Consider the following 26,094-nt stretch of genomic DNA (forward strand, 5'->3'; position numbering starts at 1 on the left):
ATTCCCTAAACAGAATAATCTCTTCCATTAGAGATCTGGCATCTTCTCAGCTACTTAGAATTCCAGAACAACCCCCAGCCCCAAAAGTGATGAAGAGATGCTTTGTAGGGTTTTATGGAAAATATAATACCTTTCTATTTTATACCATATAATACCATATTATTGATCACTAAGAAGAAGATGGAGGGGACGAGGGGAGAAGGACATGCATCTATTTGAGTCTCTGTATTTTCTCCTACAGGAAGTATAAAATTTTACCTGATGCTATTCCAGAATAGTGTATTTGCATATGCATGTACATTAAATTTTGTAGGTGTGCTTTGCTATATTGGAAAACATATTCAAATAATAAATCTCAATAAATGAAAATGAGTTTCTTTTCCTACAGTACATAAAAATGCCAGGGCAATCTGCTTTCCATGCTCAGACACCAAAGAGCTAAACATTGAGTGATATCCAACTTTATGAGACACATAAAAATGAAATAAAAATGAGTAAGAAGATAAACATTAAAGAGATAAACACTGTCAAACAGAAATGATTACAAAGTTTGTAACAATCTGCATTTTTCATTGTTTTCTATTTACCTAGTTTCCTCACTATGCATTTCTTTTGCTCATTTCCCTTCTTTTAATAATGTATGTTCCCATAATCATTGATACTAAAGTAAAGGATGTGAAACAAGACTTAGTTTATATTTATCTGGAGAAATATAAGTAACTTGAAAATACAAAATTTTCCCTATATACTTGAATGTTTCATCTAGCCACTTTCATTTAATAGCGCTGGAAAATTGAGCTCCTTTTTCACAGGGGTAGTTTGCTTTGTACTATATGAAACCACCATATTCAACATTTCTTGACCTACAAAAACAGCAATTTCATATTGTTTAACCTAATAGTATTTCAAATAGCAAAAAGTCTACAGATTGCCATTTCTCTTGAGCTACATATGGTATTTATTGGTGAAATGCACAGAAAAAAATGAAAGTATTGTCTCCATTGGTGTACCCTTGACATTACTGAAATTTTATTTTTTAAATCATAACATATTAATAATAAAAAACAAATTAATATTGTTTTTTAGTCTGGTCAGTCAATGACTCTGTCATTGGCCTAATGTAGCCCCTGGAAGAAATTACACCCTACCAATTAGTGTGTTCAGTAGACATAGCAGTTCTTTCTTCAAAATTATGACACCTAAAATGTATGTGAGAACACAGAATGTCACTATTTATAAGACCTAGTAAAACCTTTGACTAGAAAAGGTTTTGTAGACAATATGTTGCTTTGTTATTAACAAATTAGATGTGCTTATTCTATAGTAATAATGGGGTGTGGTGTGGGGAAGGACAGTCTAAAGTTTTGGAAGTAGAAAAGTCAACCTGAATGAAGACTGATGTTAAAAAGTCAAGTTACATAACGATGTACTCAGTTTAGCAAGAAGGGGTTTCTGTTACAATCTAATTTTATGTATGTCCATAAAAAGTTGAAAAGGTAACTCAGATATTTTAAGTATAGAATAATTTCTTCTCTGATCATATAGTTCATGTCTGCTACTCCGAAGGTATTAGTATTAATGGGAACTTTTGTAAGACTTGATTTCTGAGTTACCATCTCAATTTGGGGGTTAACTTAGTCTGTCCCTATTGTAGACAAAGTTCAATAAGCTCCACAAAGCAGACCAAATACATTCTTTAGACACCAAGTCACTACTTTACTTCTATGACGTACCTTCATTAAATTTGTCAAAGAAAATAAAGTAACAGTAAAGAAATGTGGATTATATAATAGACTACCAAGTAAGTACCCAATTATCATCTCACTTAATCCTTCTTTTATGATAATGATGCTATCAACACAAACAGCACCAACAAGTAATGACAGCTGACACATATTGAGACTTCATATGTACTACTCACTCTTCTAAATGCTTTAATTGTATTAAGTCATTTAATCTTTATAACAATCTTACTGGCCTAAATACCATTATTAGGCTCACTTTGTAAGTGAGAAAACCAAGGCTCAGGGGAGGGGTAAAGCAAATTGCCAAAGGTCACAGTCTCTGAATTACAAAACCCTAATGCTAGAAGGGCTCATGAAGCACTCCATCAGTTTATCCCTCAATTTGTGTGGTAGACTAAAAAAAAAGAAATAAACCCAAAAACCAACCAAACAAAAACCTCCCCCACAAATGATATTAAGTCCTAATCCCTGGAACTCATAAATGTTAACTTATTTGGATAAAAGGTCTTTGCAGATGTGATTATGTTGAGGATTTTGAGATGAGAGATGGAGAAATTATCCTGGAATATCCAGGTGGGCCCTAAGTGCCATCTCATGCACCCTTTTAAAACGGAGGCAGAGGGAGATTTCACACACATACACACACGAAAAGGTAATGAGAAAACAGAGCAAAAACAGATTTGAAGACGCCAGCCTTAAAGATTAGAATGATGTGGTCACAAGCCAAGGGATGTTGACTACAAGAGGAAAAGAAAGGATTCTTCTCTAGAGCCTCCAGAGGGAGCATAACCCTACCCACACATTGATTTTGACCCAGTGATACTGATTTCATACTCTGGCCTCCAGAACTGTGAGAAAATAAATTTCTATTGGTTAAAACCAATTAATTTGTGGTAATCCATTATGGCAACTGTAGAGAACTAATACAGGCTGAAATTAGAATGGTTATACTGTTGAAAATAAGTTAAATGTTCCTGTTTTTAAAAACTCTAAAGAGATTTAAACTTTTTCCTTCAGTAACACACTGAAACATTTGACCATCTCACTCTTGGAAATAATTCTTTCTAATTTATAAATCATCTACTTCCTTTTGCTCTGCCTTCTATAGGAAGAGATATTAGTTTATTTTTGTCCTTTATGATAGTCCTCCATACTCTAAGTGACTTCACATCACTGTTAAATTTCATAAGATGAATAATTCTCATTTATTTAGTCTCTTTATTACAGGACCAATTTCTGGTGTTAGGATTATCTTTCTAGTTTTCCTCTGAAGTCCCACTATAGTTGCAAAACTCAGAAATGGTTCCAGATTTCCAATAAACTAGATTTTTTTCAAGATCTAAGCATAATGGAGAGAGCTATGGAATGGGGTGTGTGTAGCTGTGTGATTTTCAGAATTAATAATGGATCTTCAACTTATAAATACTTACATTAATTTAGTCAAAATTCCTCTAACATTAACAGTGATTATTTATTCTACGGGCATTTCTATCAATTCCACAAATTGCTTCTAGTCATCCAAACAGACTGTCAAAAAATTGTTAGATAATACCATCTGTGATTTCTATACTGAGAATTTAATCAATAAGGTAGTATAACAAATTGAAACAACATATATTTACTTAGTGATGGTAGACAAGATTTTTGCATAACAGAAAATACAGGGGACATCATGACCTCTAGTCAATTTATGAAAATTATAAAATTACAGATACACTTACTTGTCCTAAGCTCTGGAAGGCTTTACACCAACCTGACTGATTACTCTGAAACCACATCTAGATTACTCTGTGATAGGATGGCCAACACAGGTGAAGCTATCCGCACATCTACCAGATGCTAGTCGCACCACCTCACCTGAGCCCCCAATCAAAAATCTCTCCAATACTGTCAAACGTTCCCTGGGGAACAGAATCAATTCCCATTGAAAATACTGATTTAGAGCAAGCATAAATAATAATGAATATAACCAATTGCTGAAATGGGATAATTTAAGAAACAAAGAGTGGAGCTAATGCCTCTTTTACATTGGTCTTGATTTAAAGGAAATCATAAAAGTTGTAAGGCAGGCCAACAAGGACCCCCTTGAACACAAAAGATAGACTTCTTTAAAAGAACAGTTGAGAGTTCATTTATTTTTTAAATTTTTTTGAGATTTTATTTTTTAATCAGACAATTTTGTGACTGATCTCTAGCCTCCAAAACAGCTTGCTCCTGTTCCATATCTCTTCAACATGTCTTAATTTAGTTTTCTGAGAATGAGGATTTTAAAGCCAATCCTTGATTGACATGGATTACACTGACATTCAGGGCAGGTGTGCATCCAGAGCAGTTCTATTCATATATGTATCTAGAGCACACAAAGGCAATGTTCCTGTGTTAGATATTAACAGTTTCATTAACTTAAGTGGCCAACAGGCATATTTTTAATTCCCTGGGTGATTTAAAAGTGGAGGTAAGGAGAAAAGGATTTAGTAAAAGGCCAACTGAGATGCTTTCCCCCGTTTCACCCCCAAATAGGATCTCGGTTCTTTCTACAGCAGAAAAAATAAAACTAAGTGATATTAGTCAAAAGACTCCCAATAGCAATAAGGTAGCATCATCTTTAAGAGAAATAGAAACTTATAGAGCAGATTTTCAGCCCTTTACTTTCCAAATAATAGAATAAATATGTAAGCACAAAGAATCTTAAATCCATCAATAAAAGATTTTTGTAAATGTTTGTAGAAATGACACCATCTGAGTTGCTAGAACTCTAAGAAGCTTCTACTTGCACTGTGATTTCTTTTTTTTTTTTTTTTTTTTTTTTTTGCGATATGTGGGCCTCTCACTGCTGTGGCCTCTCCCGCCATGGAGCACAGGCTCCGGACACGCAGGCTCCTTGGCCATGGCTTGCAGGCCCAGCCGCTCTGCAGCATGTGGGATCTTCCCGGACCCGGGCACGAACCCGCGTCCCCTGCATCGGCAGGCGGACCCCCAACCACTGCGCCACCAGGGAAGCCCGTGATTTCTCTTTAAATCATGTAATTTTAAAAAAATAAATTTCTTTCATTATTTATTTTTTGACTGCGTTGGGTTTTCATTGATGCACGTGGGCTTTCTCTAGTTGCGGTGAGCGGGGGCTACTCTTCGTTGCAGTGTGTGGGCTTCTCATTGTGGTGGCTTCTCTCGTTATAGAGCACTGGCTCTAGGTGCGCAGGCTTCAGTAGTTGTGGCACATGGGCTCAGTAGCTGTGGCTCACGGGATCTAGAGCACAGTCTCAGTAGTTGTGGCACATAGGCTTAGTTGCTCCATGGCATGTGGGATTTTCCCAGACCAGGGCTTGAACCCGTGTCCCCTGCACTGGCAGGCGAATTCTTAACCACTGTGCCACCAGGGAAGTCCCAAATCATGTAATTAAAAAAAAAATAATAGCAGGGGTTACATGATACTCTCTAGACATCTATCCTATTTGCATTAGGGTCAAAAAATTTCAACTCTGCTTTCAGAATTAAATAATCCTCACAACCCAAAAGATAGTCTATTACAGCCTTCCTCCTATTACCAGGTGAGGGTGAAGCTTAATAGCTGGCTTTCATTTCTAATACCTTCAGCCAGCAATACATTTCTGCCCATCCTACAAAGATAATGCATGTACAAACAAATATGGGCATGTGTTTATTGTTATTATTTTTAATCAGGCATCATTTATGAGAGTATATAGGCAACGTTGTTGGAACCTTCCTGTTCCTGGCATCACAGCCACTCCCTTCCAAGGCAAAGGACACAAGCCCTGCCCCAATTCTTGTACCAGCAAGTCAAGGGCTTCTGCTGAGGATCTCTTCCACAGTCATGCAAAAATGAGTACAAGCTCTGTAGACTGAAAGTAGATGGGGCCAGTTCTTGTTGCATTCCTGCCCCTCCTTCTGATAGTTTTGCTTTTTTTTTTTTTTTTGGTGGTACGCGGGCCTCTCACTGTTGTGGCCTCTCCCGTTGTGGAGCACAGGCTCCAGACGCGCAGGCTCAGCGGCCATGGCTCACGGGCCCAGCCGCTCCACGGCATGTGGGATCCTCCCGGCCGGGAGCACGAACCCGTGTCCCCTGCATCGGCAGGCGGACTCTCAACCACTGCGCCACCAGGGAAGCCCTAGTTTTGCTCTTTTGATTGAGGAAGTTTCAGTGGGTGAGGAAGTTACCCTTGAATTGTCATCCCTTAAGAGGAAGCTGACAGTGTTAATAGTTCAAGCATGGGTTGATTGATGAGATTGTCACAGCCTGAGAGGCTGACAATCTTTGTCACTGTCAGCATCAGTTAAGAAGTTTCACCTGCCAAATGTAGGTCTTCCTCTCCTTCCTCCTATAATGCCCAAAAAAAGAGACAGGAGCACTACTGTTACTAAAAATAGAAGTCTCATGTGATTTGAGTTTTGTTGACTTTGTAGATCCAAGGACTTTGGCTCACAAATTGGAAGAATTCTCCACCAATTTTTCTTAGTCGATAATGTTGCATAAGGGAGAATACAGGGGTAAATCAGGTTTTATGAGGCCTGAAGTTTCTATAACTTGGGAAGGCCCTCTTTAAAAAAAAATACATAGTTACAAATACAAAAAATTGGGTACAAAAATGAGTAGCTATTCAGAATGTTGAAAAGACATCACAACAAATTACAAATTTTAAAAGGCTGAGAAATACCACAAACATCACAAAATTCAGAAAAATAGCATGGTATTCTTTACTAATTAACTACCTGATACATTTCTTACATTTTGTGACTATTTTTTTTATCACCTCTTCATAATACATCAATACTGTCATACATTTTTCTATAAAGAATAAAAGATAATAGTCTTTTCTGTAAATCTCCAAATAGGAATAAAATTTCTTCTTATTATTGATTATTCAGAAAATTTTCTTTCAGCTTTACAACCCATTAAGGTTAATGTAAAGTTTTAGGAGGAATGTCAAATTTTCTATTATATGAGAGTTGTAAGACTAGAATTTCCAGTGATGAGTTTTTGATTTTATACATTTCCAACCTTATTTTTCCTTCAAAACCACATCCTCTAGTCCTGTGGTCCTCTACCTTGTTGTCATAGTATCAGTTGATTTGTCATGGAGGGCAGCATTCTTAGGAGCAATCCCACATCAGGAAAGCTAGCAATAACTTAGTGATGCACAGGTGACTGCAAGTAACATAAACAGGTCCCATTAAACCTGAATTAAATGCATTACTACTAAAAATGTCTGCTACTGTCCAACACCACCAAACATAAGAAGTATAAAAGAATAAAAGTCAGGATGTAAAGAGACAGTTGTTTTAACCAATTGTGGTTAAAATACCTCCCTTGTGTAAATTTTGCAAAAATATATCACTATGTAAACACACTGCAAGTGAAGGGCCTGAGGCTTAGCTTCATTAACATACCATAATGTAAATAGAACTGTAAAGGCTGTACCCTCTGTCCACACATTCTCATCTCTCCCTTGCTTTTCCTCACATACTTTGCAACCGCTTATACCACAAAATGACTGGCAAGAAAGTTATTTATATAGCTTCCATCAAGTAAATTTGTAATGCTAGAATGATATATTAATTATAAAAGGAAGATACCATGAGGACTTAACCACACATTTATCAAACACACAGGATCTCAGGAATAGGGAAAAACAAAGATATAGACACAAAGTAGTTGAAGAAATAAGAACACAAAGACAACTTCATTCTGTATACATTTATTTAACTACAGGTATTATGTACGTGTCGCTCCAAGTACTGTACTCTATGTTAGAGATAAAAATATGATGACAATTTGGACCTTGCCCTCTGAGGGGTCCTCAACATGTGTGAAAGATATTCCTACTTAAAAATGCATGAAATCATGAAAAAAAAGCCTACAAGAAAAGATAGGTAAATATCTCTTTTGGAGGATGAACAATTAAAGCAAATAATGGAAGAAAACACAAAGGAAAATATATAAATTTAAGTATATTACACTTAAATACAACTCTGCTTACAAACTACTGTCAACCAAATTAATATCAACCAACATATTTATTGCAAAAGGAGACTAAATATAACTTCTCTATAGAGTTATTTAAATTAATTGAGAAAATTTCTATCAATCCAGTAGAAAAATAGGCAATAGAGATGAATAGACAATGTAAGAAAAAATGTGACCAAAAAAATATGAACATATATTTAAAAGAAATAGTAATGAAAGAAATATAAATTAAATCAATTCATGATATTATTTTTCACTTATAAAATTACAAGTGTTTTTTTTTTTTGCGGTATGTGGGCCTCACGCTGTTGTGGCCTCTCCCGTTGTGGAGCACAGGCTCTGGACGCGCAGGCTCAACGGCCATGGCTCACGGGCCCAGCTGCTCCGCGGCATGTGGGATCTTCCCGGACCGGGGCACGAACCCGTGTCCCCTGCATCGGCAGGCGGGCTCCCAACCACTGCGCCACCAGGGAAGCCCACAAGTGTTTTTTAAGACAGAAATTAATCCTAGTGAGGGTATGTTAAGATAGCAACTCTGATATATTGTTAATAAGAGTGTCAATTGGTATAAATATTGTAGTAGATTGAATCATGGACCCAAAGATATCTAGGTCAGAAATGAACAATTGTTTCTATTTTCAAAACTATCCTAAGAAATAATCAAAGACAAATACCATATGATATAACTTATATGTGGAATCTAAAATATGACACAAATGAACTTATCTAGGAAACAGAAACAAACTCACAGACATAGAGAACAGACTTGTGGTTGTCAAGGGGTAGGGGGTTAGGGGAGGGAAGGACTGGGAGTTTGGGATCAACAGATGCAAACTACTATACATATACGTATATAATGCATGTCTTTTCCCTTGTCAGGTAGACAGGGTGACAAGCAGACCATTTTGAAGTAATTAGGAACTGAGCTGGGTGAGAGTTGGGTTGCCACTTTAAACAAAGGTGTGAGCTATTCTGTGTTCCTAATAAACCTCTCCACCTTGCAGAACTTTGACTTCTAAGTGTTGAGACACAGAAATAGTGTTTACTGAGTATTTTAGCCCAGTCTCCCTACTGTACAACCTTAGACAAGAATCCTGTGGAGAAAAATGCTGGGGAATAAACAGCTATGCATTTAAGACTCATCCAGTTTCCAAGTAGCTATGCCATCACTCTGTTAAAAGCTCCTGATTTCTTTTTCCCTCAGCAATGTCTGCCTGTCTGTTTTGAAACCTCAGCCTATGATCAGACTTGATAAAAGCCCCCAGAGAGAAAGATGTTTGCCAAATTTGCCCATCTAGAAGGTCTCTTCAATCTCTGGAAATTGATTCCTCTAGACCACTACACAATTACCTAATGACTTTTATATATAATTTATATATAATATATAGTTTTTAATTCATTCAGATTTTTCTAGTTGTTCAGAAGAAGCAATGTTCTGCCAGTACCTTATATATCTTAAAGGAAAGTAGAAGTTCTATAGCTATAAAATAATTTAGTTCAATTAAATTTTTTTCGATTTAGAAAACTCCATACATAGATGACTTTATAGATAAATTATACTAAATATTTAAGGAAGCAGTAATGCCAATCTTAAAAAAACTCTTCAAGGAATAATAATAATAAAAAAAAACCACTCTCCAACTCATTTTTTGGAGGCAGCATAACCTTAATATCAAACCTTACAAGAAAGGTAACTTATGACCCACTCTGTAATAATTATAATTGCAAAATAAAAAATATGTATAAATGAACTATTTGCAAACAAACACCAAAAGAATAATACCTCCCAACCAATTGTGTTTATTTCAGCAATGTGAGGTTTATCATTTGAAAACTTATCAATATAACTTCCTACATTAATTGAAAAAGGAATAAAATCATATGACTACCTCATATATGAAATGAGAAAATACATGCAAAGCAAATATTTAATAAAATTCAACAACAACGCATAATAAAAGCTCATTGTAAACTAGGAATAGAAGAAAACTTCTTTAATCTGATAAAAAGTTATTTTAAAAAATTATAGCAGGGGCTTCCCTGGTGGCGCAGTGGTTGAGAGTCCACCTGCCAATGCAGGGGACACGGGTTCGTGTCCCAGTCTGGGGAGATCCCACATGCCGCGGAGCGGCTAGACCCGTGAGCCATGGCCGCTGAGCCTGCGCGTCTGGAGCCTGTGCTCCGTGGCGGGAGAGGCCACAGCAGTGAGAGGCCCGTGTACCGCAAAAAAAAATAATAATAATAAAAAAAATTACAGCAAACACCCTACATAATAGTGACATATTGAAAACTTTCTCTCTGCTATCAGTAACAAAAGAAGGCTTCCCGCTGTCACCAATTTTATAAAGATGTATGAGAAGTAGCAAAGAAGAAAAAAAACTGATAGGACTGTGTACATAGAAAATCAAAAAGAACCTACAGATTGAGTACAAAGTCAGTATATAAAAATCAGTGGTATTTTTCTAATCATCAAGGAATAGAAAATGAAAGTTTATGTGATACCATCTACAATAGCATTCAGATACATTACATTTCTAGGAAGTAACCTAAGGAAATATGTAAAGCATTTCCACATAGAAAAATAGGAAACATTATGGAAAAAAATAAGCAGTATCCAAATGAGGAGCCACCAAATATTTCTGTAAAGGATCTGATAATAAATATTTTAGCCTTTACATTCTAGATGGTCTCTGTCACAACTACCCAACTCTACACTGTAATGCCAATTCAGAAATAGATAATAGGTGAACAAATGGGTGTGGCTGTGTGCCAATAAAACTTTATTTTCAAAAACAGGCAGAGGACTGTATTTAGTCCATGGGTTGTAGTTCATTACTTCCTGATTTAAATAATCAGAGGAATAAATATATTAATATTTAATGAAAATATAATAAAGATATGTATTCTCCTTAAACTGATCTTTACATTTAAATCTCTCACAGTCAAAATTCAGGAAGTTGAGTTTTGTCATCGTTGCTGTTGTTGTTGTTATTTTGTTGTGGGTTTTTGGTAGACATTGGCAAACTAATTCTAAAATAAAGTAAAAACTTAAAGGGCAAAAGTTTGCCAAGACACTCTTGAAGAACAGAATTAAACTACTTTAACAGATGTTGAGACATTTTAAAACTCCAGTAATTAAGAGAGCATGTTATTGCAAACAAGGTATATGCCTAGATCAACAGAATGTAATAGATAGTCCATTAACACCCTTACATATAAATAAAATTGGTTCATGACAAAGGTGGCAATGCAAAACACTGGAGGAACGATGGTCATTCCAATCAATTATTCTGGGTCTAGATATTGTAAAAGAAAATATTCCTCATATTATATAGAAAAATCAATAAGTGTACTGTAGATCCAAATGTGAAAGATAAAACAATGAAGCTTCCAGAAGAAACCATTGGGAGAATATCTTCGGTACTTCGAGGTAAAGAGATTTCTTAACTAGAACACATAAGGCACTAATGCTAAACAAAAAGACATTAGAATTAAGAAATTCTATTTATTAAAGGATACTTTAAGAGAGCAAAAATGTAAGTCACTGATTGGGAGAAGATATTGTAGAGACTTAGTACACAAAAGAAGGCATCAGAATGAAAAGATGCTCAACATTATGACACATCAGGAAAATGTAAACCAAAACCACAAGAAGATATATCAGCATATACCAGCTGGGGTGGCTAAAATAAGACTGGTAATACTAAGTGTTGCTGAGAATGTGGGACACACAAAAGCCTCATACATTGCTGGTGGGTTCTAAAAGTTGAATATATATATGTCCTATTAACCAATTCCATTTTAAGGCATATTTGAAAGAGAAATGTACACATACAAAAGAATGTTCATAACAGCACTATTTGTGATAATCTCATACTGGAAACAACTCAAATGCTAATCAACACTAGAGTGAATAAATAATTGTGGCATATTCATTCAATGGACTCTTGCACAATAATGAAAATGAATAAACCACTGTCCCACATATAATGTGGATATATATCACAAACATAACATGGAACAAAATAATTTGCCAGCCACAAAAGAATACATATTATTTCACTTAAATAGATGTTTAACAAACAAGCAAAACAAACTATAATATTCTAAGTCAGAATAGAAATGTTTGGAGATGGGGAGAAGATAGCCATAGAGAGAGCATAGGAGGGTCATCTAGAGGTTTGCAATAATCTGTATCCTAACATGGGTGATAGTTACATAGATATTTACTTTTGTAACTATTATTTTAGCTATACATATTCACATTACGTTAAAACTTTTGCTTATTCAGGTAAGTGAATAGTGTTTATGTTTCTCTAATGCACAGAAAAAAGACTAGAAGAATAAACTCCAATATAACAATGCTCATTTCTGGATGCTGAGGTTATAGATTATTTATTTTAATTTTTATTTGGATCATCACACTATTAATTTTCCTCCTTTTTATTTTTTTAATTTTATTTTTTATGTTTTTTCTTTATAACAAAGTGAATCAGCTATACATATACATATATCCCCATATATCCTCCCTCTTACATCTCCCTCCCTATCCCACTCCTCTAGGTGGTCACAAAGCACTGAGCTGATCTCCCTCTGCTATGCAGCAGCTTCCCACTAGCTATCTATTTTGGTAGTATATATAAGTCCATGCCACTCTTTCACTTCGTCACAACTTACCTTTCCCTTTCCCCATGTCCTCGGGTCCATTCTCTACATCTGTGTCTTTATTCCTGTCCTCCCCCTAGGTTTCTTCATAACCATTTTATTTTCTTTACATTCCATATATATGTGTTAGCATATGGTATTTGTTTCTCTCTTTCTGACTTACTTGACTCTGAATGACAGACTCTAGGTCCATCCACCTGACCACAAATAACTCAATTTCGTTTCTTTTCATGGCTGAGTAACATTCCATTGTATATATGTGCCACATCTTCTTTATCCATTCATCTGTTGATGGACACTTAGGTTGCTTCCATGTCCTGGCTATTTTAAGTAGAGCTGCAATGAACACTGTGGTACATGACTCTTTTTGAAATATGGTTTTCTCAGAGTATATGCCCAGTAGTGGGATTGCTGGGTCATACGGTACTTCTATTTTTAGTTTTTTAAGGAACGTCCATACTGTTCTCCATAGTGGCTGTATCAATTTACATTCCCACCAGCAGTGCAAGGGGGTTCCATTTTCTCCACACCCTCTCCAGCAGTTATTGTTTGTAGAATTTTTGGTGATGGCCATTCTGACTGATGTGAGGTGATACCTCATTGTAGTTTTGATTTGCATTTCGCTAATGATTAGTAATGTTGAGCATTCTTTCATGTGTTTCCTGGCAATCTGTCCATCTTCTTTGGAGAAATATCTATTTAGGTCTTCTGCCGATTTTTGGATTGAGTTGTTTCTTTTTTTGATATTGAGCTCCATGAGCTGGTTGGAAATTTTGGAGATATATCCTTTGTCAGTTGCTTCATTTGCAATTATTTTCTCCCATTCTGAGGGTTGTCTTTTGGTCTTGTTTATGGTTTCCTTTGCTGTGCAAAAGCGTTGAATTTCATTAGGTCCCATTTGTTTATTTTTGTTTTTATTTCCATTTCTCTAGGAGGTGGGTCAAAAAGGATCTTGCTGTGATTTATGTCATAGAGTGTTCTGCCTATGTTTTCCTCTAAGAGTTTGATAGTGTCTGGCCTTACCTTTAGGTCATTAATCCATTTTGAGCTTATTTTTGTGTATGCTGTTAAGGAGTGTTCTAATTTCATTCTTTTACATGTAGCTGTCCAGTTTTCCCAGCACCACTTACTGAAGAGGCTATCTTTTCTACATTGTATATTCGTGCCTCCTTTATCGAAAATAAGGTGACCATATGGACATGGGTTTATCTCTGGGCTTTCTAACCCGTTCCATTAATCTATATTTCTGTTCTTGTGCCAGTACCATACTGTTTTGATTACTGTAGCTTTGTAGTATAGTCTGAAGTCTGGGAGCCTGATTCCTCCAGCTCCGTTTTCTTTCTCAAGATTGCTTTGGTTATTCAGGGTCTTTTGTGTTTCCATACAAATTGTGGATTTTTTTGTTCTACTTATGTGAAAAATGCCATTGGTATTTGATAGGGATTGCATTGAATCTGCAGGTTGCTTTGGGTAGTAGAGTCATTTTCACAATGTTGATTTTTCCCATCCAAGAACATGGTATATCTCTCTATCTGTCTGTATCATCTTTAATTTTTTTTCATCAGTGTCTTATAGTTTTCTGCATACAGGTCTTTCGTCTCCTTAGGTAGGTTTACTCTGATGTATTTTATTCTTTTTCTTGCAATGGTAAATGGGAGTGTTTCCTTAATTTCTCTTTCAGATTTTTAATCTTTAGTGTATAGGAATGCAAGAGATTTCTGTACATTAATTTTATATCCTGCTACTTTACCAGATTCATTGATTAGCTCCAGTAGTTTTCTGGTAGAGTCTTTAGGATTCTCTGTGTATAGTATCATGTCATCTGCAAACAGTGACAGCTTTACTTCTTTTCTGATTTGGATTCCTTTTATTTATTTTTCTTCTCTGATTGCTGTGGCTAAAACTTCTAAAACTATGTTGAATAATAGTGGTGAGAATGGGCAACCTTGTATTGTTCCTGATCTTAGTGGAAATGGTTTCAGTTTTCATTATTTAGAACAATGTTGGCTGTGGGCTTGTCATATATGGCCTCTATTATGTTGAGGTAAGTTCCCTCTATGCCTACTTTCTGGAAGGTTTTTATCATAAATGGGTGTTGAATTTTGTCAAAAGCTTTTTCTGCATCTATTGAGACAATCATATGTTTTTTATCCTTCAATTTGTTAATATGGTTTATCACATTGATTGATTTTCCTATATTGAAGAATCCTTGCATCCCTAGGATAAATCCCACTTGATCATGATGTGTCATCTTAGGATAAATCCCACTTGATCATGATGTGTCATCTTTTTAATGTGTTGTTGGATTCTGTTTGCCAGTATTTTATTGAGGATTTTTGCATCTATTTTCATCAGTGATATTGGCCTGTAGCTTTCTTTCTTTGTGACATCTTTGTCTGGTTTTGGTATCAGTGTGATGATGGTCTCGTAGAATGAGTTTGGGAGTGTTCCTGTTTCTGGTATCTTTTGGAAGAGTTTGAGAAGGACAGGTGTTAGCTCTTCTCTAAATGTTTGATAGAATTCGCCTGTGAAGCCATCTGGTCCTGGGCTTTTGTTTGTTGGAAGATTTTGAATCAGTCTCAATTTTAGTGCTTGTGATTGGTCTGTTTATATTTTCTATTTCTTCCGGGTGCAGTCTCAGAAGGTTGTGCTTTTCTAAGAATTTGTCCATTTCTTCCAGGTTGTCCATTTTATTGGCATAGAGTTGCTTGTAGTAATCTCTCACGATCCTTTGTATTTATGCAGTGTCAGCTGTTACTTCTCCTTTTTCATTTCTAATTCTATTGATTTGAGTCTTCTCCCTTTGTTTCTTGATGAGTCTGGCTAATGGTTTATCAGTTTTGTTTATCTTCTCAAAGAACCAGCTTTTAGTCTTATTGGTCTTTGCTGTCAGTTCCTTCATTACTTTTTCATTTATTTCTGATCTGATCTTTATGATTTCTTTCCTTCTGCTGACTTTGGGGCTTTTTTGTTCTTCTTTCTCTAATTGCTTTAGGTGCAAGGTTAGCTTGTTTGAGATGTTTCTTGTTTCTCGAGGTAGGATTGTATTGCTATAAACTTCCCTCTTAGAACTGCTTTTGCTTCATCCTATAGGTTTTGGGTAGTCGTGTTTTTATTGTCATTTGTTTCTAGGTATTTTTTTATTTCCTCTTTGATTTCTTCAGTAATCTCTTGATTATTAAGTAGTGTATTCTTTAGCCTCCGTGTGTTTGTATTTTTTGCAAATTTTTTCCTGTAATTGATATCTAGTCTCATAGCATTGTGGTCAGAAAAGATATTTGATATGATTTCAATTTTCTTAAATTTAACAAGGCTTGATTTGTGACCCAAGATATGATCTGTCCTGGAGAATGTTCCATGAGCACTTGAGAAGGAAGTGTATTCTGTTTTTTTGTGTGTGGAATGTCCTCTAATATCAATTAAACCCATCTTGTTTAATGTATCATTTAAAGCTTGTCTTTCCTTATTTATTTTCATTTTGGATGATCTGTTCATTCGTGATAGTGGGGTGTTAAAGTCCCCTACTATTATTGTGTTACTGTTGATTGCCCCTTTTATGGCTGTTAGCATTTGCCTTATGTATTGTGGTGCTCCTATGTTGGGTGCATAAATATTTACAATTGTTACATCTTCTTCTTGGATGGATCCCTTCATCATTATGTAAGGTCCTTCTTTGTCTCTTCTAGTAGTCTTTATTTTAAAGTCTATTTTGTCCGATATGAGAATTGCTACTCCAGCTTTCTTCTGATTTCCATTTGCATAGAATATCTTTTTTTTTTTTTTTGCATTACACAGGCGCTCACTGTTGTGGCCTCTCCCATTGCGGAGCACAGGCTCTGGACACGCAGGCTCAGCAGCCATGGCTCATGGGCCCAGCCGCTCCACGGCATGTGGGATCTTCCCGGACTGGGGCATGAACCCATGTCCCCTGCATTGGCAGGCAGACTCTCAACCACTGCGCCACCAGGGAAGCCCTTCATGGAATATCTTTATCCATCCCCTCACTTTCAGTCTGTATGTGTCCCTAGGTCTGAAGTGTGTCTTTTGTAGACAGCATATATAAAGGTCTTGTTTTCATTTACAGTCAGCCAGTCTATGTCTTTGGTGGGCACATTTAATCCATTTACGTTTAAGGTAATTTTCGATATGTATATTCCTTTTACCATTTTCTTAATTGTTTTGGGTTTGCTATTGTAGGTCTTTTCCTTCTCTTGTATTTCCTGCCTAGAAAAGTTCCTTTAGCATTTGTTGTAAAGCTGGTTTGGTGGTGCTGAATTCTCTTAGCTTTTCCTTGTCTGTAAAGGTTTTAATTTCTCTGTTGAATCTGAATGAGATCCTTGTTGGGTAAAGTCATCTTGGTTGTAGGTTTTTCCCTTTCATCACTTTAAATATGTCTTGCAACACCCTTCTGGCTTGCAGAGTTTCTGCTGAAAGATCAGCTGTTAACCTTATGGGGATTCCTTTGTATGTTATTTGTTGTTTTTCCCTTGCTGCATTTCATATTTTTTCTTTGTATTTAATTTTTGATATTTTGATTAATATGTGTCTTGGCGTGTTTCTCCTTGGATCTATCCTGTATGGAACTCTCTGAGCTTCCTGGACTTGATTGACTATTTCCTTTCTCACATTAGGGAAGTTTCCAACTATAATCTCTTCAAATATTTTCTCAGTCCTTTTCTTTTTCTCTTCTTCTTCTGGAACCCCTATAATTCGAATGCTGGTGTGTTTAATGTTGTCCCAGAGGTCTCTAAGACTGTCCTCAATTCTTTTCATTCTTTTTTCTTTATTCTGCTCTGCAGTAGTTATTTCCACTATTTTATCTTCCAGGTCACTTATCTGTTCTTCTGCCTCAGTTACTCTGCTATTGATTGCTTCTAGAGAATTTTTAATTTCATTTATTGTATTGTTCATCACTATTGGTTTGCTCTTTAGTTCTTCTAGGTCCTTGTTAAAAGTTTCTTGCATTTTCTCCATTCTATTTCCAAGGTTTTGGATCATCTTTACTATCATTACTCTAAATTCTTTTTCAGGAAGATGGCCTATTTCCTCTTCATTTGTTTGGTCTGGTGGGTTTTTACCTCCCTCCTTCATCTGTTGTGTATTTCTCTGTTTTCTCATTTTGCTTAATTTACTGTGTTTGGGGTCTCCTGTTCACAGACTGCAGGTTCATAGTTCCCATTTTTTTGTGTGTGTCTGCCCCCAGTGGCTAAGGTTTGTTCAGTGGGTTGTGTAGGCTTCCTGGTGTAGGGGACTAGTGCCTGTGTTCTGGTGGGTGAGGCTGGATCTTGTCTTTCTGGTGGGCAGGATCACATCTGGTGGTGTGCTTTGGGGTGTCTGTGACCTTATTATGATTTTAGGCAGCCTCTCTGCTAATGGGTGGCATTGTGTTCCTGTCTTGCTAGTTGTTTGGCATAGGGTGTCCAGCACTGTAGCTTGCTGATTGTTGAGTAGAGCTGGGTCTTAGAGTTGAGATGGAGATCTGTGGGATAACTTTTGCCATTTGATATTATTTGGAGCTAGGAGGTCTGTGGTGGACCAATGTCCTGAACTCAGCTCTCCCACCTCAGAGGCACAGGCCTGACACCCAGCCGGAGCACCAAGACCCCGTCAGCCACACAGCTTTTTCAGTGTCGAGGTTCACTGCAAGGACACCACAACCCAACCCACTCCCAGGGGCAAGTGGCCAGCCCAGTGATCTTCAAGCTCCACTGGGGCCAACAACCAGGAACCAGGCTGACTGGCATCCTCTCTTCTACTTTTTAATTATTATTTTGCTGTTCTATCTCTTTAATGTCAATGCTTAAAATGCTGTCTGATTAATTTTGAAACTTCATCTTTAAGCCTAATAATTTCCCTCTAACACTGCTTCAAATACATAAAAAACTTTTGACAGGATATTTATTATTATTAAATGCTCAGTATTTTCTAAATTTATCATTTATTCTTTGATCCATGAATATATTTAGTAACATATATTCTAATTTTCAATCCTTTTTTCTGTTTTAGAGGGTTAATAATCTCTAAGTTAATGGCACTGTGATCAGATGATATGTCGTTTATGCTGTCAATCCTTTGAAATTTGTTGTGGCTAATTTTATGGTACAGCACAGGGTCAGTTTTTATATATGTTTCATATGTGCTTGAAAAGAATGCTTGTTATCCAGTTGATGGGGGCAATGTTCCATATAGGTAAATTAGAATATGCTGTCTGATTTTGCTGCTTAAATCTTCTATACACATAGATATAAAAGTATCTTAGTTAGCTTGTGTTATCAGAGACTAAGAGATATATCACCAACATTGATGGTGTTTTGTGAACATTTCTCGCAATTTTGTCAATCTTCGATTTAAATTTCTGAGGTAATGATGTACATACAAATTGAGAATGTTTAACTTTTTGATGAACTTAGCCTTTCATCATTTTCAGTGCTTCTCAAAATCACAATTATTTTGCCTTCGTGTTTACTTTCCATGATATTGATATTGATATAGCAGCTTCCTCTTGGTTAGTATTTGACTTGAAGCCCAGGGAGGTTGCATGACAAGCCCAAGTTCACACAGATAATTCACAGAAGTAGAACTTGGACCCACACTTCCTGACTCCCACTCCAGGACTCTTGCTAAGTGTCCTAGTAGAATGACCAGGATGTGGTAGAGAGAGCAGACGAGAGCCAGAATGGAATGAATGATAAGAGCCATGGAGCAATGGGGAATAGCAGGCAGAGCTATAAAGGATCACTGGGGGACAAATAAAAGCAGGCACAGAGTTTGAATTTTTTGACAAGGATGTCATGACAAAACAAGATTTAAGGAAGCCTATAATTTTAGCAGTATACAGGAGAGAGAGGTGGGGGGAGGAAATAAGACTGTTTAGGAAGAGTCTGAGACTCTTTGAGACTGTCTTTGTCCTCCACATCCCACAGAATGTAATAAGAGCTTGAATCAAGACCACTGGAATGAAGAGGAAAAGGTAGATTCAAGAGCCACTGTATGAAGGAAATGACACACTGAAATGACTTAATGGATTTTGGAGATGAAGGGAATTGTAGAGTCAAAGATACTACCTCATTTATATCTGTAGTACCCTGACAGCTTTATTATTTCTTAGGTTGGAAACCACATAGTTGAGAAACAGTAGTTGGCCTAGAGGAGGAGAGAAAATAATGAGTTTTCTCTCCGTGCTGTTATGTCTGGTATTTCTAGTACACAGCTGGAAATATAGGATTTAGAGCAGATGCAGATATGAAGATTTTTTGATGATGATTATGATGAAGGGGACTACTCACATAGAAATGATAGTCAAATCTTTGGATTAGGCTCTGTTTCTTTTTTTTTTCCTTTTTTTTTTTTTTTTTCCGGTATGCGGGCCTCTCACTGTTGTAGCCTCTTTCGTTGCGGAGCACAGGCTCCGGACGCACAGGCTCAGCGGCCATGACTCACGGGCCCAGCCGCTCTGTGGCATGTGGGATCTTCCCAGACCAGGGCACGAACACATGTCCCCTGCATCAGCAGGCGGACTCTCATCCACTGCGCCACCAGGGAAGCCCCTAGGCTCTGTTTCTTAAGCATATCTGTTTCTTAAATACCAAGTATCATTTATTGCCAAAATTTTTAAATTAAAAATTGCTGTAATTTACTACTATCATCTTTTAAAAATTGATATCAAGGATAATGGCTTCATGAATAAACTTCTGGACAACCCAGAAAGTGTTCTGGTTCAACCACTGTACTCCAGGTCACTTTTGAGCATGACTGTATTAAAAAGTAAGATTTACTGCTGCAGACCTTTAAAATTTCTTGTAGACCTCCCCTTAAAGTATTGACAAAGCTCAACCCTATTTAATTCACAACCATTAAGATCAAAGCATTCAGTGGTACATCTGCTTATGTAATTATCAGTAATGCCAGAAAACAGCTTTATGAATTTGGTCACAATGAACTCTGAGGGAATAAGCAGCTGGAAAGGCTATGAGAGCTTTCTCCCCAGAAGTTAAAAAAAAAACAAACAAACAAAAAACTGTACTCAACCCGGTGAATTTTTTTTCATTGAGTTTGGTTTTGTTTTTTGTTTTTCCAACTGGATATAATAAAAATGTCTGAGATTTTGCTACATAATATGATCTTTCGGAAGGGTCAACATTAATTTTTTAGGTCAGTTCAGCAGGCTTGAGTTCAACTCTGGAAGTGGGTAAGTTCCAACAGGATTCTAACAAATCCACCCAGAAGAGCCAGAATGTTTCCATAGATTATTTATGTCGACTTCCTTCACTGGTAGAACAGGGAAGCCCTGACAACTCGGAGTTGTCGGAGCATCAGTTAAAATACTTAGAGGCTCTGGGGCTTCCCTGGTGGTTGTCGGAGCATCAGTTAAAATACTTGTCGGAGAATCAGTTAAAATACTTAGAGGCTCTGGGGCTTCCCTGGTGGTGCAGTGGTTGAGAGTCCGCCTGCCGATTCAGGGGACACGGGTTCGTGCCCCGGTCCGGGAAGATCCCACATGCCACGGAGTGGCTGGGCCTGTGAGTCATGGCCGCTGAGCCTGTGCGTCTGGAGCCTGTGCTCTGCAACGGGAGAGGCCACAACAGTGAGAGGCCCGAGTACCACAAAAAAAAAAAAAACAAAAACAAAAACAAAAAAACTTAGAGGCTCTGAAATCAAATTCAAATCCCCAAAAGGCCCACTTAGTCCTCACACTACAAGGTACATTCATGGAGTATAATGTTGTCTGCTATAGGAGGCTTTAAGATGAGACTTTTATATCAATACAATGCAAACAGAACTTTGGTCTTAAAGATCCCACGGTATTTTTGATATCAGGAGAGGCTTGCCTTAGCGTGCTGAGCCAAAATTTCTGGGACTCAGCTGAAATTTTGGAGTCATTGAGAACTTGGCTATATATATATCTAATCTCAGATTAATAATAAAAGACATTTTTTAAATTTAAAATCTCAAACTGTCTTACATATCTAGAGTAAATAAAGTGCTCTAAAAAATGTCTCTCTACATTAGAATGAGAAGAATCTATGTTGGCCAAATTTTCACCTTCAAACTGCATATAGAACCATGAAGCAGTTCTAAAAATTTCCAAAGATTCAGGTAAATATACAGTTCTCTAAAGCTTTTTGGAAAAAGAGATTTTCTTTTGTTTGTTTCACCAAGAAACCTGCTACCTGTCTGTATTCATCTTAAAGCACCATCTCCTGCCTCTCTCCCCTCTTTTTCACTGGAGGATGAATGGGACATGAATGAGATCAACTGAAGTTCTTTAAAGTCAATCATTCTATCTGTCTATTTATCTGTCTCACTCTCAATCTCTCTCTCTCTGAACTTTCATGTGTAGCTACTCCTGCCCCTTAGGTCAGCATTCCTTACACGCTCTTTCAGATAAATCCTAAGGATCCTTTAGCACTCAGCTGAGCCATCACTTCCTTCAGAAACCTCTAGAAATTCTAATTGTCTTTCTCTCACTTTAAGCGTCTCCTCTCTTTTGACCAGATTTGAACCTTCCCACCTTCCACAGTAACTTTTGCTTCTTTCTGTCATAACACTTATCTATATGTCTCCTCCTCCAGCAAGAGTTCCTAAAATCTAGACTGCCTTATCTGTACCTAATTTGTAGTCTAATTTTGTTAAATATTTGTTAATAAGTGTGTAATGGAGGGCTGATAAACTACTTTTTCGCTCACTGGCAGAGATACAAAGCAAATGTGCATCTTTTCTTTTGAAGTTGTTAACAAATTACATTCATTCATTAATCCATTGAAAATATTTATTGTAAAACTCATATGTCTGGCACTTTAGGCACAGAAGACAGAGTGATAAACAAGCCAAAAAGTGTCCCTCTTCTCTAGAGCTTATATTCTAGTGGGGGAGATATACAATAAAGCAAAGCAAAGCAAAAAAAAAAAAAAAAAAGTAAATCTACAATATGATGTCAGTTAGTGTTATATGCTATGAAGAAAAATCATTCAGAGCCAGGGATAGAAAGTGAATGTTTGTGTGTGGTGGGACGGGGGCAGGAGTGGGGCTCAAGGGAGCCTTTTCTGACCTGAATAATGTGAGTGAGTGAATGAGAGCAAACGTGGAAGGAAGAGCGTTCCAGTTAGGGGAACAGCAAATGCAGATTCTGACATGTAAGCATGTTTGATGTACATGGAGAACAGCAAGGAGGCAGTGTGGCTAGAGCAGAGAGAATGAGTGCAGAGTGGTAAGAGAAGGATGTAAAGGTGGGCAGAATTCTGACCATTCAGAGGCTTGGAGGCTCTTAATCGTCTTTGCATGGGATGCATATAATGCAAATGTGAAGGGGGTCCCTTGGAGGGCTTTGATAAGGGACATGACAGTCTGATTTATGTTTTAGAGGGAGCACTCCAGCTGCTAGGTAAAAACAGAATGTAGGAGGACACAGACAATTGTTAGGAAGTTCTTAATCTGGGCCAAAGATGATGGTGGCTTTACCTAAGGTGGTAATAACGGAGGTGGTGGGAAGTAATCAGATTTCAGGTCAGTTTTGAATGCAGAGCCAATAGGATTTAGCGCTTATTATTGTGAAGCTGTGTTTTAAGTTTATTACAAAGTAAATAAGGATCAGGTTAATCTCATGATTAATCATAACACTAACAACACATACACATGCATAAACACGCACACACCAAACAGATAGAGCTAATGACACAAAATACATGAAACCCTTGGTTTGGCCTGATCTGAGGCTATAGACACTATTTTTAGATTCTATGGGTGACTTAGAATTCACCTGACAACCACTGAGTAATTGCTCCAAGTGAGCTCACTAGTCTACAACTGCAGTTTGTCAGCATTCACTTCACAAATGCATTGCCCTGAGTACAAATATTAGTATGCCCGTGAGGAGTTACTTCTACTCCTCTGCCATCACAAAACCCTGGTTTGGGGTCCACCCAGAAAAGCTAGGCTATCCCAAGCTCCACTTCAGAGATATAATAAAAAAGGAGAGGTTTGGAGTTTGAATCTTGACTTTGCCACTTAACTGACTGAGTAACCTTAAATGACTTACTTAACCTCTCTCTGAAACTTAGTTTACTCATGTATGAAATGTAGATAGTCAACAAACTTGGAGAGATGTTTGAAATTCTTCCTCATCCTGCTTTCTGTGCTTCTGGACCTCATTCAGAGTCTTGTCTGGAAAAGTATAGCATCAAGGTAAAACTGGTGAAACCACCAACAGGAACATCCATGGCATATTCAACATTCACAGCCATGTCCAATGTCAGAATTTGTCTCTGCTCCAAAGACCTTTAGCTTGGAACAATTCCCGTCTAGAGTGGCATCCCTAGGACTGCTTGCTGTCTCTGTAACAGAATCCAAAGACAGCTTCCAGTCTCAAGTTTCCATGAAAATCCTTGGCACTCTTGAGGGTAATAATACTGTCAGCACAGCAGTCCACAAATAGAGATGATAATAATGTCTCAGAAAGGAGGCATCAAACTGAGACTTTTTCAAGATTTGGCAAGTCAGTCTCTTTATGCTGCCCTTTTGGTCACTGAAGAGCTAAGGCCACTTTAGTTTCATTAATTTTAGAGCAGTGTTTTAGGATAAAGGCTAAAATTGCTCCAGTGGGAGAGAGGGAAAGAAAGAGCAGACAGAGCCAAGGGTTGAGAGTTGAGCAATGTGTCAATACAAACAATGGAAATCATCAGCAGACACTGAGGGCAAATTACTTTTATATATAGAAATTACGCCACAATAAAAGAGACTGATAGATGCTTACACAGCTGTGGTTATTAGGGCGACATAATAGCGTTTGTTCAAAGCAAATATTGAAGTAGCAGCAGGCTCAATATGACAGGCTTTCAGACCTTACCAACAATGGAGAAGAGACAAATACCAAATAAGGCAATAAAATCATCAGGGAAAAAAGAATAAAGACTGAGCCCTGGATTAATGTGATGAAGTGGGAGTGATGTGAGGAGGGTTTTAACAAGGCTATTTTTCTGGTGTGTGAGGTTAATTCTAGATATCTAACAGGTTAACACAATTTTCAATTTTACAACCTGTGCGTAATTAGAGTCGTGTTTGTGAGTTACTCGTTTTGTTTGTAATTGAAATTTGCAGTTTGGACTGTGCAATGATTGATATCAGAAGGGAGATGGAACATGCAAAGAGTTGGCATTTTGTCCTCCAGAAGGAAACGTCCCGTAGATAAAATAACCTAAAAACTTTCCCAGCAGCACATTAGAATGTGTAATTTGGATAAAATGTGTTATTGGAAATGGTGGTAAAGAATGAACTAAAATAAGTGTGTATCTTTTCTGTTGACGTTATCTTTTAACACGGTGCCTCAATTGAAACTAGGCTCTCTTCTCAAGAAATAATATGTTTTCTTCCCTTTCCCGGACACATTTTACCTGAACAATAGCATTTGGTTTTGATAAATATACCCTTTGATGTCCTAAGAGAGATGATCACTACCTTTATTTACTTCTTGTCTCAACCTGAAATGTGGCTCTGGAAATACTACTTGTTAAAGATGCCAAGGAGAGGAACAACTTTACCTATTATATGAAATTGAATATTATATGTGATTTTTAGTCATTTTTATAAATTTATAGCAAAAAGCAGACTCTATAGCCACTGTTAAAAAGTTATTAGCATTATCAGCCAACCAACTCTAATTCAAGGAATACTGTAACTCATTGACCATAATCTGCTGATTATCTCTTCTGTAAACTGTATTTCAGGCCCTTTAACTACTTAAAATTTTCTTCTTTCTTCTGAGCCTGAGAGCCCACTTCTTATGGAGGAGCTAACTGTGAGTTTGTAAAGCTTAAAAACTTCACAGTTTCATTTGCTTCTTTTTGTTCAACTGAAAGAGGCCTTGAGAAAGTTTGACTGACATTTATAATTATATTTGGAGATTAAAATAATGCAGGGTTTTGAAAGGTTTAAAATTTATCCACCATATTGGACCTCACATGATTATGGCTTCCTTCGTATCATTTTAGTCAGGTATTGAAATCCATTTGATGTGAATGTAATAGTCATTTTAATGGATATTGTTAATGGATATTGTTCCTTGTTTTCAGTGTAATAGATAAAGGGGATTTTAATTAAATTCATTGTGTGAGTACTTATTGGGGGTAAAAAGTTTCACAGAATTATTATTTTTTCTGGCATGACATGTAAAGAACATTGTAAAAGACAGGGAAGGGAGCAATATCAGAGTGCAGCTGGCATTAGAATCAGGCCAGTTTCATCTCCCCCATAGATGGTGGGGCAGGCTTCAAATAACACTAAAAAGTGTGCCTTGAGACTACAGTGTCCATAAGGGACCAGCACAATGTAACAACATTGCTTGCTTTCTTCAAAACTGGTGGAACTCTTAAAGGTGAGAGTTTGGGTTTCCCCAAAAGCCTCAATAGAGAGCCCAATCCTAGGTCCCATAGCAGCCCGCTAGAAATATGGTAAGAAATGGCAAGAGCTTTTGTCCCAGTAGTTCCAATTCCTGTGACAGCTCAGAAAATCATAAGAACCGCTTCTCCCTGGGGGTTTTAGGACACTCCGGGTTATAAACCCTGACCAAGGGGCTCCAAAAGTCATTGGTCTGGTCACAAAGGAACTATGACATCAGAGAGGGTAGCATTCAGGGAATGAAAAGTCCAACAAGAACCACTGAGATGGTGAGTTTATTTTGGTAGAAAGGAAAAGCCTGAATTACTTATT

This window comes from Hyperoodon ampullatus (assembly GCF_949752795.1).
Source record: "Hyperoodon ampullatus genome assembly, chromosome: 3".
Classification (NCBI taxonomy): Eukaryota; Metazoa; Chordata; class Mammalia; order Artiodactyla; family Ziphiidae; genus Hyperoodon; species Hyperoodon ampullatus.